The following is a 17,872-nucleotide window of genomic DNA, read 5'->3' as shown; positions in this document are numbered from 1 at the left end:
AGTTTCAGTTATCTTGATCGCTTTGCATAAAGTCATGTTCTTTCAAATAGATGCTCCAAATGATGATTTGTTAGAGGATAAGTTTGAAAGAACATAAGATAACTGCAACTCTGGGGAATGATCATACAGAGATTGAAGGTTTTTTTTTTTTAACTATCTTTCCCTTCTACCTTCATTATTGTCAGGCAAGAGATAAAGGGAGCCGGAGAGATCTGACCATCTTCAGTGACATTGAGGCTGAAGCTGAACGGGTTTCAGTGTGATCGACACATGAAACTTTGTATAGTTTGTGTTGCTTCTTTTGTGTGTGTGTATTTGCTCTTTTTGGTTGCAGTAAATCAATTTGACTCATGTGACTGTATCATAATTTGTCATTTCATTCTGAGGTCAACGGTAAAAAACATTTTGGTTCATTTGTAAGAATTTTTAATTTGGGTTTAGCCTCTCCAGAAGACACTGCACATGACACCTGGCTGAATCTTTACACAGATGCTGGAATAATCATGTCTAAACTGAGATTTTACCAAATGGTATTTAACATAAACAAAAAGGTTTACTCACTTCAGTGAAGGCACCATTACATCAAGGAATTTTGAACAACCAGTTTTACTGTCTGTTACATTTATGACCCCATTAAATGTAAACTTATTTTACTACTGGATTATGCTTAAACTGTTAGCCTTTAAATCAGTAAACCTTGGTAACTTTTACAAATCAAACTGATGTTATACAAGTGGAGACATTTTAGCAAAAAGTACAATATTTATTCAAACTTCACAGTGAAACTAACTGGTGTATAACATGATGATGACAAAGGTGTCCCATTCTGTGGCATGAACCTCTGCAGGGGGTGACTCTGAGAAAACCATCTGAAACCACACACATACAGCATACATTTTAATTAGTGCTGTCAGGTTATTAAAAAAATAATGTAAGTGATTACAGGGTTTGTGATTAATCTAATCATTTAATTGCAGGTATATTAAAAAAAAAACAGATCTGTGTGTGTTTGTGGCATTTAATAATCAGGTAAAAAAGGATCAGGGTTTATTTTGTTACATATCAAGGAGGTATTAAACAAGCTGTAAATTGGTCTTAAATTGGGGAGAACTGTCTAAGTGTAATTTGGAGTGGTTAAATGCAGGCAAATTTCATTGTATTTGTTAACAATGACAATTAAGGATATATTATAAAGTGTCTATATACAGAATTGTGGGAGTTTGGAGGCTGATTCTTTCTGCACAATATAACTCCTTTAATAATTATCTTATTAGATTTCATATTTTAAATTTGTCCATGAACATTAAAATCCAGATGAAAAACAAACGTGTTTTAAGCCTGTTCCAGTTCAGTGACGACCGTTAATTAACCGGTCATTAAAACCGAATCATTTTGTGCGTGAACGTCAGTAAATTTTGAGATTGTGTATTGACATTATCACGTTTATTGCTCAGAAACGCGTCTTTATTCACAGACCAAGTCACTGACGTCAAAACAAAATGGAGCCAAGTGTGACTGAAGGCCTGATAGGTATTGTAATTAATCTAAATTAACGCTTTATTTTGACAGCCACAATTTTAATAGTTAATTATTAACTATTAAAATTGTAATAGCGACAGCCTGCAGTTATTGACGAGCTACTTAGGAAGCTAACGATTAACTTACCGTCATGCTTTGCCTTTTCATCTCTAGCAGCTTGTATCTAATCGTCTTCATATGAATCCCAAAGTCTTCTATACGTCTCAAGCGTGTTTTTCTCACCGCCAGCAACTTTCTCTTAAAAACTCACAGCAGTAAACACACGGAATTCGCCTTTGTTTGTGTCGCGTATAAAACGACGTCACTGCAGTTCGCTCTGCTGACCCCGCCCACGTTGAGAGGTACCATTTGCCATTTGCAGTGGAATAAAGCTCGCGCTTGGAACCAGACCGAGTAGTGCTGGAGCTTTGTAGTGGAAAAGTGGCTAAAGTCAGCCCTAACTCTGTCATTCACGCGATTATTCATACGATTAATATGCCAAAAGGAAAAAAAATGCAGTGGTTGCGCCAACTTATCAATAAAAAAAAAAGTTACAAATGTAAATAAAGTGTGAGCGAAAACGAACAATTTTGAACACAAAATGCTGACACCTTCTCCATAAGGAACTTTTTTTCTTGTATATCTCTTTGGCCTTGTGTTTTATTCGTTTGTTTATTGTATTTGTTGAAATAAAGTTTTGGAAAAAAAATATATATATGTACCAAAAGGTGAGCAAATACTTTCCTCCACACTCCATAAGAAAAGTTTTAATTTATGGAGTGAAACATTAGTTTAGAGATACATTTTAATGATGGAGAGTTTAAGATACATTAATTCAAATGACTTATCACTAAAGTATATAAATTAACGTATCAGTCCATAAAAAACTTTTCATTTATGGAGTGAAACAGTTTAGAGATACATTTTTAAAGATAAAGAGTTTAAATATACATTAAAGTCATTTGAATTAATGTATCACTTAAGTTATTTAAATTAACGTATCACTCCCTAAAACTTGCGCCAAAAGATGAACAAAGGCAGAACAAACACTGGCCACCACTCCAGTTGCACCTACCAAGTGTTGTTGACATTTTGTTTGCCTCTGTTGGAGTGTGAAACCTAATACCTTGTAGAGTTTTTACCTTTTCACATGTTGGAGCGGAACTTTTACCACGGTATTTAACTGAAAACCCAAGACATCAGCCTCCTGGTTGGAGCGGATTTGTTTACTTCTGTCAATATCTGTGAAACCCAACAACATGTAAACAGCAAAACTATTTACCTTAGGTCACACACCCCATGTGTCCTTGATGCAAATAAGGAAGTTAGTCTCAATTTAAAATGTACATTGTCCCGGAAGACAGACCTCTTACTCGGTAATTTAACAACAAATTATATTCAAACAAACAGAGTGAGTAAAGATAACTTACTAGACACAGAATTCTGTGGATCCATTCGGCTGGCTCTTCCTAATGTAATTCTTAGCAAATCACCAGCAGAGGAGACAGCAGAAAGACTGAAGCCTCTCTGACTACACTAATTTTATAATCAGAATTTGCTCTCCTGTTGATTGGTCAGAGTCCCATCCATCTTCACGGTCCACCCACTGCACTGTCCTCTCACCTTTGTTCTCCTTCAATCAGTCAATCAATTTTATTTCTATAGCACCAAATCACAAACAAACAGTTGCCCCAAGGCACTTTATATTGTAAGGCAAGGCCATACAATAAATTACGTAAAAACCCCAACGGTCAAAAACGACCCCCTGTGAGCAAGCACTTGGCGACAGTGGGAAGGAAAAACTCCCTTTTAACAGGAAGAAACCTCCAGCAGAACCAGGCTCAGGGAGGGGCAGTCTTCTGCTGGGACTGGTTGGGGTTGAGGGAGAGAACCAGGAAAAAGACATGCTGTGGAGGGGAGCAGAGATCAATCACTAATGATTAAATGCAGAGTGGTGCATACAGAGCAAAAAGAGAAAGAAACACTCAGTGCATCATGGGAATCCCCCAGCAGTCTAAGTCTATAGCAGCATAACTATGGGATGGTTCCTAACTATAAGCTTTAGCAAAAAGGAAAGTTTTAAGCCTAATCTTAAAAGTAGAGAGGGTGTCTGTCTCCCTGATCTGAATTGGGAGCTGGTTCCACAGGAGAGGAGCCTGAAAGCTGAAGGCTCTGCCTCCCATTCTACTCTTACAAACCCTAGGAACTACAAGTAAGCCTGCAGTCTGAGAGCGAAGCGCTCTATTGGGGTGATATGGTACTATGAGGTCCCTAAGATAAGATGGGACCTGATTATTCAAAACCTTATAAGTAAGAAGAATAATTTTAAATTCTATTCTAGAATTAACAGGAAGCCAATGAAGAGAGGCCAATATGGGTGAGATATGCTCTCTCCTTCTAGTCCCCGTTAGTACTCTAGCTGCAGCATTTTGAATTAACTGAAGGCTTTTCAGGGAACTTTTAGGACAACCTGATAATAATGAATTACAATAGTCCAGCCTAGAGGAAATAAATGCATAAATTAGTTTTTCAGCATCACTCTGAGACAAGACCTTTCTAATTTTAGAGATATTGCGTAAATGCAAAAAAGCAGTCCTACATATTTGTTTAATATGCGCTTTGAATGACATATCCTGATCAAAAATGACTCCAAGATTTCTCACAGTATTACCAGAGGTCAGGGTAATGCCATCCAGAGTAAGGATCTGGTTAGACACCATGTTTCTAAGATTTGTGGGGCCAAGTACAATAACTTCAGTTTTATCTGAGTTTAAAAGCAGGAAATTAGAGGTCATCCATGTCTTTATGTCTGTAAGACAATCCTGCAGTTTAGCTAATTGGTGTGTGTCCTCTGGCTTCATGGATAGATAAAGCTGGGTATCATCTGCGTAACAATGAAAACTTAAGCAATACCGTCTAATAATACTGCCTAAGGGAAGCATGTATAAAGTGAATAAAATTGGTCCTAGCACAGAACCTTGTGGAACTCCATAATTAACCTTAGTCTGTGAAGAAGATTCCCCATTTACATGAACAAATTATAATCTATTAGATAAATATGATTCAAACCACCGCAGCGCAGTGCCTTTAATACCTATGGCATGCTCTAATCTCTGTAATAAAATTTTATGGTCAACAGTATCAAAAGCAGCACTGAGGTCTAACAGAACAAGCACAGAGATGAGTCCACTGTCCGAGGCCATAAGAAGATCATTTGTAACCTTCACTAATGCTGTTTCTGTACTATGATGAATTCTAAAACCTGACTGAAACTCTTCAAATAGACCATTCCTCTGCAGATTGTTGTGAAAGTGTAGGTACACGGACCCACAACAGGGGGCGCAATGAACGGACAATGGAGAAAGGTGAATAACAAGTTTTACTGTTGTGAAATCAGCACAACTGATACAATAATGCACAATTTGGAGGTGTAAGCCGAAATCTGCTGGTGTCCTGTGGGCAGGCCCGAAGGTAGGAGACGTCCGTCCTAGTCGAACCGGAACCACCCAGATTTCCTCTGCCACCGAAACCCAGAAGTACTGGAACCGCCAAGTCCCGAATTCCCAGGTGGCCACTGCCTTCGCTCGTCGGATCCGGTACTGCTGGCGGGAAAGAACACAAACACACAGGTTGGGATGCGACCGCACCCAGTAGATGAGAGGGGCAAGCCGCCTCCACCTCTTGTCACAATAAGCAGGAAGGTGAGTACTTATCCGATCACTCGGCTTTCGGTAGTCAGCTGTCCTGAAAGGTTTAACACGTATTTATAATATTTTACTTAAATAAGCTGCAGAGAAGATTACCTTAGGCTCAAGGCGATATCTCGGCACTGAGGTGGAGACGCTGTCCTGCTGATATACTCCGTCCTGAGTGCAGTCAGCTGTGTCCAGTAATGGGTGACAGCTGTCATCCTGACAGCCTTCGTCGGCGGCAGCGCCCTCTGGTGCCTGGAGCCCGCACTCCAGGCAGGGCGCCCTCTGGTGGTGGTGGGCCAGCAGTACCTCCTCTTCAGCGGCCCACACACAGATGATCAGTTAGCTGTTTTACAACTACCCTTTCAAGAATTTTGAGAGAAAAGGAAGGTTGGAGATTGGCCTATAATTAGCTAAGATAGCTGGGTCAAGTGATGGCTTTTTAAGTAATGGTTTAATTACTGCCACCTTAAAAGCCTGTGGTACATAGCCAACTAATAAAGATAGATTGATCATATTTAAGATCGAAACATTAAATAATGGTAGGGCTTCCTTGAGCAGCCTGGTAGGAATGAAGTCTAATAGACATGTTGATGGTTTGGATAGTAACTAATGAAAATAACTCAGACAGAACAATCTGAGAGAAAGACTCTAACCAAATACCGGCATCACTGAAAGCAGCCAAAGATAACAATACGTCTTTGGGATGGTTATGAGTAATTTTTCTCTAATAGTTAAAATTTTGTTATTTTATTTTGCCTATCCTTTGATAGGCAAAATCTCATTCACATCCTTATCAGCTTGCTTTGGGCATCCTCGGCATGGTTTCCAATTCAGGTCAACTTGAAATGATACTTCAACTGACATCATTGATAAAGAAGTGATCCCCCCATGTGTGCTTACGTGATTAAAAAATGGCACGTCATTTATAGGCCATGTGGCTAACTAGGTCAAACTTTAAAGATGTGAAAAGTAGGGCCTTGTGTAATGTGGAACTGTTGCCTGCTGTTTACTCTTTTCACACGATAACAAGATAATGAATGGCGCTTAGCTTTTACAAGATATTCTTTTGGTGCGGACAAAAGTACAAAAACTTACTGTGCAGATATCAAGAACATATTGACCCAGTGCAAACGTGCTGACAGTCATCGCTCTTAACCTCACATAACCCCAGCAGAAATGCAACAATGTATTAACATGGGTTTTAGAGAGTCTGAAATGAATAATATTTTATGACATATGTATTTCTAAGTAATTTATTAACACCTCATGAATGAATTATAAATATAGAAGCAGACACTTTTGTTTTGTAGCACTTTTCAATTTCAATTTCTTTTCATTTATATAGTGCCAAATCACAACAGAGTTGCCTCAAAGCGCTTCACACAAGCAAGGTCTAACCTTACCAACCCCCAGAGCAACAATGGTAAGGAAAAACTCCCTCTGAGGAAGAAACCTCAAGCAGACCAGACTCAAAGGGGTGACCCTCTGCTTGGGCCATGCTACAAACATAAATTAGAGAACAATTCACGGACAAATATACAAGAAATGCTATTGGCACACAGGACAGGAGGATCGCCAACACAAATACAACTCCCATCTCTGGATGGAGCTGCACCTTAAACAGAGAGAAAAAACAAATCAGGCATCAGAAAGACAAAAAATACTGTATAATTTGCCAGCATTAAACAACAAGAAAAACAGAGAAATACTAAGATGATCACCGGCCACTAGCCCTAAACTTCACTAAAAGATCCAGAATTTAGGTAAAGTTGAGGCCGCGGCCCCTTCCAATTACTAATAAATGAATTAAAAGAGTAAAAAGCGTTAAAACAAAACTGTACCAGTATGCTAGCCATATAAAAGGGAAAATAAGTGCATCTTAAGTCTAGACTTGAAAATCTCCCACAGAATCTGACTATTTTATTGATGCAGGGAGATCATTCCACAGAACAGGGGCACGATAAGAGAAAGCTCTGTGACCTGCAGACTTCTTATTCACCTTAGGGACACTAAGTAGTCCTGCACCCTGAGATCGTAAAGCCGAGTCGGTACGTAAGGTTTAATTAGGTCAGCTACAGTCTTCTTTCACTTCCAATTTCAGTGTCCTGTGTTCAGTCGAGTTTCTGACAAGAAGATGCACTTCTGTGTTCACATCTCTTTGGCTTTGAAGAAGCTGTGATGACTGTGGTTTGTCTTCATCTTCACTCTTCAATGAGAAAACGGTGAAAGAGAACTTTGGCGGGAAAGCAGCTTCACAGGCTGGAGGAGGTTGATGTCACTCACTTACCCAGAGTTCTTCCTGTTCCTCTTTAATGTTTGGAGGCTCAGAGTCCTTTTGGACAATATTCAGATTCCATTCGTGCTGCTCAGGGAGAATGTCTTCTTTATTTTCTAACAACTGCTGCATGTCTGCAAGGAAGAATTAAAATGTGGTGTCCAAAAGGGTGTCGAAAATTTTAGGCTCTGACCAACGTCGCCTGCAGCCAACCCATAGGGGGTCCAGGAAAATTTTGAAAAACTAGACCCTAAACGATGCATTCTAGTGGATTCTGGAGACCTAAATACTATATTTTGACCTTAGAAAACAGATTAGAGATTGCTTCTTTGCAAAAAATACATTCCCATAAAAAGTCTGCCTACTTTAGCAAGCAGAGAAGGGGGCTGAGGATGAGGGAGGGACCCAGTCCCACGGAATCACTGACTCAGTGTTGCCAACTTGGTGACCTTCTCGCTAAACCTGGCAACATTCCAAACTGTCTTGACGAGGTTTTCTCACAAGCGACTAGTGACAAATCTAGTTACTTTTCCTGGGGTCAGTGGAGAGTTTTCTAGTGTTTGGCGACTTAGATCTAGTCTCTGTTCTCACCAAGTGGCAGCGAGTCTCCCACCTCCGCTGCTGCTGCAAAGCCACAGAGGCTGCAAAGCACTGAGTGGAGGGATATCTACAATCCTCCGCGTTCAAACACGCACACGCAATGCCTCTGCGGCTGTTCCTGCATTGAATGACAAACCAGACTCGCTCAAGCCTACTCACCTCGTTTGCTGCGCCGTGACTAGTCTCCAGACTTTGAGGATCTCTGGCTTTGAGAAGTTATGCTATTTGAGAAGTGACAGCCAATTTTAATGGTAAAATAAGCAAACAAACCAACAATCAAGTTTATTTTAGTTCAATATTAAGGTGTTTTACTCACTTTGTCTGTGACGTGTGTTTTTTTTCCAACAAATTCATTAATAGTCAAATGAACAGCAAATGAACAAAAGATGAGGCCACAAAGAGATACAAAAAAAAAAAAAAAAGTACAATAACAAAAGTAAAGGCATTCTTTAACATTAATTCTCTTCAAAATATTCCTGTTTTATGACATTTGGGAGAGTCTATAAGCTTAATACTGTTGATATATATTCTAATTCAGCCAGAAGTCTGTAAATTCCTTTTCAATACTCTGCATTTATGAATATGGAATTTACCAAACAATACTAAAACGATGATAATGTATTAAATGATCTCTCCCACCTTTTCTTCCCTACAGCATATGTGATGATGTCATACTATGCAAATAATATTCAAATGAGATGATGCCATCATTTAGCAACTTCTGGCAACTTTTATGACAGCCAACAGCTACTTTTCCTACTGAGGAGTTGGCAACGCTGCCCGTCTGCTCAAAGTCTCAAATAATACCAGAAAAAGCAGCGGGACTTCTCTTAGCGCAGCAAATAACTGAACAATACTTTAAATGGTGATAAAAGCACCAAATCCAGCACAAATTCTCCTTAGACATTACTCTTTTGAAGAAAAAAAAACAAAACAATGGGCCACTTGAATTTTCAATAGGCAGCCACGTAGGGGTTAATTGAAAAATTACATAGGGGTCAAAATATAAAAAGCCTCCAGTCATATTGAAAATTATACCACATTATTTGTCTGATTGTAAAGATTCCAAAAAGGTATAGTTTGGAGTATCTATGACTGAATGTTATGGAGTTATGGGGTAAAAACCTTAAGAATGGTGACAAAGGTCAATTTCGGTTTGTATAGGGGTCAAAAATTAAAGTTGCTCCAATTTTAGTAAAAAATTGTGCAAATTGTTGATTGAGCTACTTGGAGTAATAAATGGAATAGTTTTGAGTGTGTTGAATGCTTGGTCTCTTAAGTAAAGGTCAAATAATGTTGACGTCCATTGAAGTGACATATGTTACCGTAACGTGATAACTAAGCATGATACATGGTGCAAACTATTCCTTTGTGAAACCCTATTAACTCAACCAATAATTTGCATCACCTTTGAACAAAATGGGAGCAACTCTAACTTTTGACCCCTGTACAAACTGAACTTTGTCACCATTCTTGTTGTTTTTTACCCCATAACTCTATAGAATTCAGTCATAGCTACTATACCTTTTTGGAATCTTTACAATCAGACAAATAATGTGGTATAATTTTCAATATGACTGGAGCCTTTTTATATTTGACCCCTATGTAATTCTTCAATTGACCCCATCGTTTTTTCAAAAGAGTAGCATCTAAGGTGTACTTCTGCCAAATTTGGTGCTTTTGTCACCATTTGAAGTATTCCTCTGTAAATATTCTGTTATCTGCTGCACTATCGCTGGTGGCTTTTTTAGAAAAGAAGGTCGTTAAAAAGGTCTGCCTGGCAACACGAAGTTTGCCTCCTTGCCTTCCCAGAATGCCGCGCACACAACAAAGATGGCGGTAGCTATGACTGAGTGTCGCAGGCTAACGCTTGTTTAGCGTGGCGCGTTTTGGTTACACTTGCGGATTGACAAGCACTAAAATACACAAATCACAAACATTTTCAACACAGTACTAAGTATTCTACGTCTGGGCTCACACGCGTACAGCACATGTATTCACTTCAATGTACATTTACAAGAGCTGCCAGTTTACTCTTAGCGTCGCGTGCTATAACTTCACCACGGTGCTATTTATGTTTTAAAAAATAAAGTTTAGTGAACAAACCTGCTTTGTGTCAACAAGCTTCAAAACAGCATCCAGCACTTTGACTCGTTTCTTTTCTTTTAATCCACTAATTCTTCACGGTGATCTGAGATATTTTTTCTTTGTTAGCAGCTGTTTCAAAAACCTTTCCAGTTGGACGTTTTGCGCTAATTTCTTCTTCCTCCAGTTCGTTGACGTTTCGTGGCTCGAAAATGATTTAAGAAACATAAGTTTACAGATTGAAGTTTAAAATAATCGTTTGAGTGTTTCAACTTTTCCGGCTAACTAGCTAAAACGAAACTCATTTTTCTTCCTACTCGCAGGATGGTGGATTACTGTCACCTTTTGGCTGGAGTCGGGATAGCAACCTAATACCAACTCGGCCTTCACTGTGCAATCATGACATAATTTCAATTTCACGCTATTTATTGCTGCCTGGTAGCAAATTCACCAATATAATTGCTACGATAACAATACCAATTAAATTAATTGGTATTTTCATGGTTATTCCATGACAAATAGACGATGGTGGCACTTCTGGACGCAGCGGCTCTGTGCTTTCACTGGTTTATTTATTTGTTGTTATGTACATCCTAATCATCACACTATTACCAGCTAGTCGACACAATCTTTTAAAATTGGATTTTCGTGCGAGAGGAGTATTACAGCTGAGTCTTCTCAGTCCCATTATCATTGGAGGGACCTGTGTGGAAAGGGTCAGGGACTTCCTTTCCTTGGAGATCACATAGAGGAGAAACTGACCTGGGACAGGAATGCCACACACTTGGCAAAGATGTCACAGCAAAGACTCCACTTTCTGAGAATCCTCAGGAAAAATAACATGAACCAGAGATTGCTCATATCTTTTTACAGCTCTACCATGGGGAGCATCCTCACATACTGCCTCTGTACGTGGTTTGCCAGCTGCAAGGTGGCAAACAAGAAAGAACTCGAGTGTTACCAAAATGGCAGAAAAGATCATTAGGTGCCTTCTACCCTCACTGGGGGACCTTCACAGCTCTTAATGTCTCAGGAGAGCCAAGACTATCCTCAAGGACTCATCCCACTATGGCCACTCTCTTGGACCGACTGCCATCAGGCAGACGGTACAGGGCCATTAAAGCAAGTACATATAGATTGAAGAACAGTTTCTACCCAACTGCTTAGAGTTTTGAATGCCACTGTAACCAAATAGCCATGTCACACGCCACACTTGAAATAAGTGCAATATTGTTTATGTGCAATATCCACTGTCACTGAAATATCCAGTTTTGTATATACTTTTCTTTTTTTATATGCAATCTTTTTTGCTACTACGTTCTTACAATTTTTTTCTTTTTAATTTGCGCTCTGGACATGCCTCTTCCATTTTGTTAAATTTTGTTAATTTTATTTTCTTCTCCAGACCTTTCAAGTCTGCATGTGGTTTCCATACGTATTTGTACTGAAAGGCTTGCACCTTACCTTTCCTTGTACTGGTTACAATGACAAAGAATCTGTATCTGTATGTGAACCAAGGAGGAAAAAAAAACCTCTTTAAAATTAAGGTTTTCGGGCATGATTTCATAGAAGCTATAAAATGCAAGTGGATGACATTAATAAGGTTAAACTACACCTAGACAAATTTAAATTGTGGCCATATGAAGATGCCGAAGTCTGCCAGTCGCATCAGGTATTAGATTATTTCACAGGTGTAGATATTAACTGTGCAAGCAAATTATCTCTGCACATGCGCACTCAGAGGAAACAGCTCCTTGAGCGTGGGAAAAGGGCTCAGTGAAGCTGACCACAACCACCCACATAAAAAAAAAAATCCAAGCAAACACACTGAATGGTTTGTGCTTCGTTCGTGCAGATTTGTGCCATTAAATTTTTCTTTGTGCTGCTATGGTTTTTGAGAGATTAAAGACTATTTTTTAGGTCATTCAGAGGACATCATGCCCTCAGCTTGCTCCAAAATTAAACAGACTGGTCTACTTTTTAGTGCTTCATTTTTGCTGATTTGTGCTGTTAAAATTTTCATTTGTGCTGCAATAGTTTCAAAGATATTAAGAGTTTTATTTTTGCTCGATAATGTCATCATCCCCCCCAGACTGCTCCAAAAATATAAATCTTTAATATCTCAGAATATCAACATAGGCTAGCTGTGGGGTCATCAGCCATGGGACCACCATTCACAGATGTTTCGCCCCTTTTAAGTGAATGATGATGTCATCATGATTAATTTTTCTGCAGCCTGCTCAGTTGTTGGACTATTTTGCACTAACTTGTCTTTCGCTCTTCTTCAGACTTATTATTGGCCGTTGTAGCTTTAAAGCTCCTTCAGAATTGTAAAGAATTATAACGAGGTTTCATTGTGTTCAGCTTGAGCTGTACCTGCTAAAAAAAAAGAATAAAAACACCAAAACTTCAAAAATTGTGAAATGGCTTTCAGAGGGATGCAACACACTTGAAACAGCAATGCTATTGAGGAGTGATCGGCAAACAAACGTTTTGTTGCAAATAGTTAAGTGGGTTGCAAGAAACGTGCAGAAGAAAAGATGAAAATTAACTGCAAAAGACTTGAGTACAATTAAACGCGACGCTACCAGGAATCAATTATCCTCCAGTGCCACCACATTCCAGAGCGGGAACCTAAATGGAGTATCAGAATTACAAGGCATTTCAGTGCTCAGAGACACGGCAAAGGTAAGGAAGGGTGAAACACAACCACCATTTAGCAAGAATCACATGCTGAAACATCAAGATTGGGACAAGAAATATCTAAACACAGATATTGCAAATATTAAGTACAGAACAAATGACTCGAGGGACTAGATATGCGGGCCTGTGGCTGGACACACAGCACCTCTTACCCATACTTGGACGGGTACTGGAATGTGCTGCTATTGTTTAGGATGAGCTAGCTGTACCTTTTTGAGTTTTAGATCGATATATTTAAAACCCCTGGTTGTTGGAAGAAATCTTCTCCAAGCAGTATTACAGGAATAATTACACATAATTCAAGGTGGCATTGATTTATATGCAGGACAATGTTCCATCACAAGCATGCAAGTACTCCACTGCTCGGCAAGCCAGCAAAGACGACAGAATAATGACAGTCACGTGACTTAAACCCTATTGAGAACTTGTGGACCCTTCTTAACCTTCAAATCACTGAGTTATTTATGACTCCAGCAAAATATTGATATGGACCAATATGATATAGTAAAACTTGCCTAAATCATCGTCGTGTAAACCGGATATTCGCACTCACCGGACAAAATGAAATGTCCCAATGCTTTTGTATGGAATTCCACATAATAACACTGCCTATAACAGATTTTGTATAACAGATTTTCGCTCACATCGGACAAAATGTTCCGTCCGATTGCAATGCATTTTCACTGAAAACCTCCCCCATATACCGGACAAAGCATTCGACGCATGCCTAATAGAGACATCAAATGAAATTCAGCATGAACACTTGCCAGTTCGAGGAAAGTGCTTACCATATTTCCATAATTAAAAAGACTGGCCATTTATTTTTTCCAAACTGTGCTCAGACCCACTGCCTCAACGAGAACGGGCTTAATTCAAGGCCAGTGATGAAAAAACGCTGTGTTGTTTGATGCACTGAAATATGGTGTCCTTTCCCACATATTCCCTGGGTGTGGCAAACTAAGCCAGTTTAGATCGCAGCCCCTCTGCTTTCTTGCGACCAGCACGCCTGTAAAATCCACAAAGGGCTGGGATTTGTCACTTTTCTGGTTTCTCTCCTTCCTCTCCCATCATATTTCAAAAGATTTTGCAGTGTGCATGCAGATTCATTTCAATCATGGATCAAATATGTTTGGCAGAAAAGTCTGCAAATATGACCAACTTTACAAGACAAAGTCAGAAAAGACACTTGCCCGCAATTCATGGAGGAAACTGTACATATTGTACCATTGGTTTGGATGTAGATTAAAGAAGCTTGTTGAGGGAAAAATTAATCCAGAAAAGGCCACTGTTCAGCAGCAAATTGTATCAAGATGAGATGGAGAACTTTAAAAGATTGACGCACATGTCAACATCATTACATGGCCACAGAATTAGAGTTGCAAAACATAAATCAGGCTTTAGGATTTTAAAGTACCACGCCGCAGCGGACTGAATAAAATAGATCAACTCGTCCAAATGTAATCTTCTTAATGCGCATAATGTCTGACGCGTATTTAAGGCCGGCGTTTAATTTTTCAGACCAAGTTTTGACCTGGTCCTGAAATGAGGCAGGTCCCAATTCAGGATTCCCCGTAGATCATTTGTTGTCTCCTGACTGGAACTAATCTGTGAGATACATATAACGGATTTTGTCCATTTTTTACATAATAGATATCAATTATAACAGACAAAATTCGCTGGTCCGGCTGAATCCATTATATGCAAGTTTTATTGTATTTTGAATCAAGACATTTTTAACCATGAATTTTTCAATCAACTTTTTTTTCAGGAATTGTCCCAAGGAATGTAAGCAAATTTGACCTGTGAGACTTTATTCCAAAAGGGCTTTGCACGACAACTGCGCTAGAAAAACAACCACAATTCTGCTCAGTTTAAAGCACAGATGTCTGCTAACACATTGAATAAATAAACGTAACTTTGATAGATAAAGTTAACAACTGATAACTAGGTTTCAAAATGCTCATCTGCTAAGCTCTGAAGTGCGTTTTGAAGAGTCCAATGAGTGCTTTAAGGCACAACTGTTAATTCAAATAATGTGAAGTCTTTGTCATTAGACAAATAAGGTAAGGGTAGCTGGAACACCAGTGTACATTCATTTTGAGGGAATTATGGCCAGAGTAAGGGGCAATGGCAGCCATGACATTCCTATACTGGAGCAATCTCACTCTCTCACACAAAATCACAAATTTTATTATTTAAGATTATGGCTATAACAGCTGGCAGCTTTACTCCACTTGCCACAGCAACTATGGAACACACTGAACTAATAAGCAAACAATTCAATCAGATAGGTTTTTCTTGTGAAAGAAATGGCCACAATTTCTCCTTATCCAGAATTCCACCACTTTTCAAACCCTGAAAACACAGCATTTAAGTTCAAGCATTTTCAAGCACATATACAAACCCTGTACAGTAGGCCGAGAGGGTGCACCTGCTCAAAGTGATGTTAACCAGTGAAATCGCCTGCTGGAGTGGGTGGTTGCACAGAAAATCTGCACCCTCTCAGCCCTTTCTGGAACCAGTTTGAGACCTTTGCTGTACAGCATATCACACTGCTTATATTTACTGTGGCTTTACAGAGTTAAGACCTGAACAATTTTTTTTTTCTGCAGAATTTCTCATCCAGAAGAGGATTTGTCACACCCTCACCAAACCACACTCAAAACATACTTTTGTCCTGATTGAATTCTCATATTTGTCTACAGATCACTTTTGTTCACTTTTGTTGTGTGTTTACCACACTAAGAACATCCAAACAGCTTATGCCTTTTTGTTTTTCATTTGTCTTGAATTTTCTTCTAATCAAGTGCAATGGACCACAGACCCGAGATCTAAAGTTGCACCCTTAACATTACTGGCATTGTATCCGCAGCCTCTCTTCAAGATGGTGACCCATCTCCTCAAATACTGCCTTTGATCTCCTGCCCCACTTCTCATGCCTCGAGTAAGCGAAGCAGTGAAAGATCTTTTTCTTCTCCCCAATGGACCAATTTACAATGACTTAGCTTCATGAATTCTCATGTGTCTGGTCAGACTGCCCTTTTGACCAAATCTTTTGCTACACTCAGAACAGACAAATGGTTCTCTCCTGTATGAATTCTCATGTGTATGTTCAGAGCAAACCCTTTTGTCCAAATCTCTTACCACAATCAGAACACGAAATGGTTTTTGTCCTGTATGAGTTAACATGTGTCTGGTTAGAGTGCCATTTTGGACAAATGTTTTACCACACTCTGAACAGACAAATGGTTTCTGTCCTGAGTGAATTCTCATGTTCCTATTCAGATCGCCCTTTTGTCCAAACTCTTACCACACTCAGAACAACTGAACAGTTTCTGCCCTGTGTGAATTCCCATGTGTGCAATCAGACAGCCCTTTTGTCCAAATCTTTTACCACAATAAGAACACTGAAATGGTTTCTGTCCTGTATGAGTTCTCATGTGTCCAGTCAGAGTGCTCTTTTGTCCAAATCTTTTGCCACACTCAGAACAGATAAATGTTTTCTCTCCTGTATGAACTCGCATGTGGTACCCTCAGAGTTAATTTGTGTCCAAATGTTTTACAACACTCAGAACACCTGAATGGTTTGTTTCGTGTATGAATTCTCATGTGCATGTTAAGACTGCTCTTGTGTACAAATCTTTTACCACACTCATTACAGCTAAATGGTTTCTGTCCTGTGTGAATTCTCATGTGTCCGATCAGACCACCCCTTTGTCCAAATCTTTTGCCACACTCAGAACAAATAAATGGTTCTCTCCTGTATGAATTCGCATGTGTACGCTCAGACCTTCCCTTGTGTCCAAATGTTTTACAACACTCAGAACACCGGAAAGGTTTCTCTCCTTATGAATTCTCATGTGTCTGTTAAATTACCTCTTGTGTACAAATCTTTTACCACAACTTATAACACTTAAATGGTTTCTGTCCTGCGTGAATTCTCAGGTGTCCCAAGAGACTGCCCCTTTGTCCAAATCTTTTTGCCACCACTCAGAACAAATAAATGGCTTTCTCTCCTGTATGAATTCGCATGTGTACGCTCAGGGACTTCCCTTGATTCCAAAGGTTTTACAACACTCAGAACACTTGAATGGTTTCTCTCCCAGTATGAATTCTCATGTGTGCGTTAAGATTGCCCTTGTGTACAAATCTTTTACCACACTCAGAACAGATAAATGTTTCTCTCCTGTATAAATTCTCATTTGTCTGTTCCGAGTGCTCTTTTGTCTCCACTTTTACCCCAGATAGGATAACTAAATAGTTTCTCACTTGCTTGCCTTCCCTTTGGATAGCTCTGAACAGTGCATGCGACTACATAGTTTTCCATATCCAGAGTAATTATGTTTATCCTGACAATGTTGCAAATGCTGGGACTAACGGAGACATTCTTGTTTTCCAAACAGTTCAAATCTGAACTGAATTCTCTGGTCTCATTCCAATCACCACTGTTGTCCATGTGAGTTTCAGAACTGTGTGAACTTCTACCATTAGAATCTGGTTGGAAATTACTACCTGGACCGGAGTTGCTGGCTGGTTGTAGTCCTCCATACTCCTCTACATCAGCGTGTGCTTTAGCATCCTGTGCTGAGCCTGTAGCCAGCTTGAGCAGCTGGCTACAGGCTCGGCCTCTGTGCCGTCATCACTTTGACTTTGATGATCTGTGATGTCTGTGGTTTTTCATCATCAATTTCACTCTTCACAAGGACAACAGTGAAAGGGGTCTCAGTGATATCCGCGTCCTCCAGCGGGTGAAGCTGCTGTCCCTGCTGAATGACCCAGAGTTTTTCTTGTTCCTCTTTAATGTCTTCCTGGTCAACACTCAGATTCCATTTCTGCTGTTCAGGGGAGAATGTCTTCAATCAGCAACAACTCCTGCATGTCTGCAAAAAGCAGTGAAATTGATAACATTTAGAACATCATTCATTAAAACATAGATTAATCTGCATAGTGTTGAGTGTGACCCAAGAAAGAATAAGGTAACAATAACTATTTACCA

The 17,872-nt window shown here is 39.5% G+C and overlaps 1 long non-coding RNA gene across 1 annotated transcript; it reads left to right on the top strand.

Annotated features, from left to right (window-relative positions):
- Positions 1-783: 783 nt before the first annotated feature.
- Positions 784-16,058, top strand: LOC117505055. Its single transcript, XR_004559017.1, has 3 exons — positions 784-794; positions 998-1,003; positions 15,882-16,058. It is a non-coding gene; the product is annotated as an uncharacterized LOC117505055 (long non-coding RNA).
- Positions 16,059-17,872: the final 1,814 nt, after the last annotated feature.

This window comes from Thalassophryne amazonica, chromosome 23, assembly GCF_902500255.1.
Source record: "Thalassophryne amazonica chromosome 23, fThaAma1.1, whole genome shotgun sequence".
NCBI lineage: Eukaryota > Metazoa > Chordata > Actinopteri > Batrachoidiformes > Batrachoididae > Thalassophryne > Thalassophryne amazonica.
This window is presented reverse-complemented; position numbering and strand designations above follow the sequence as displayed.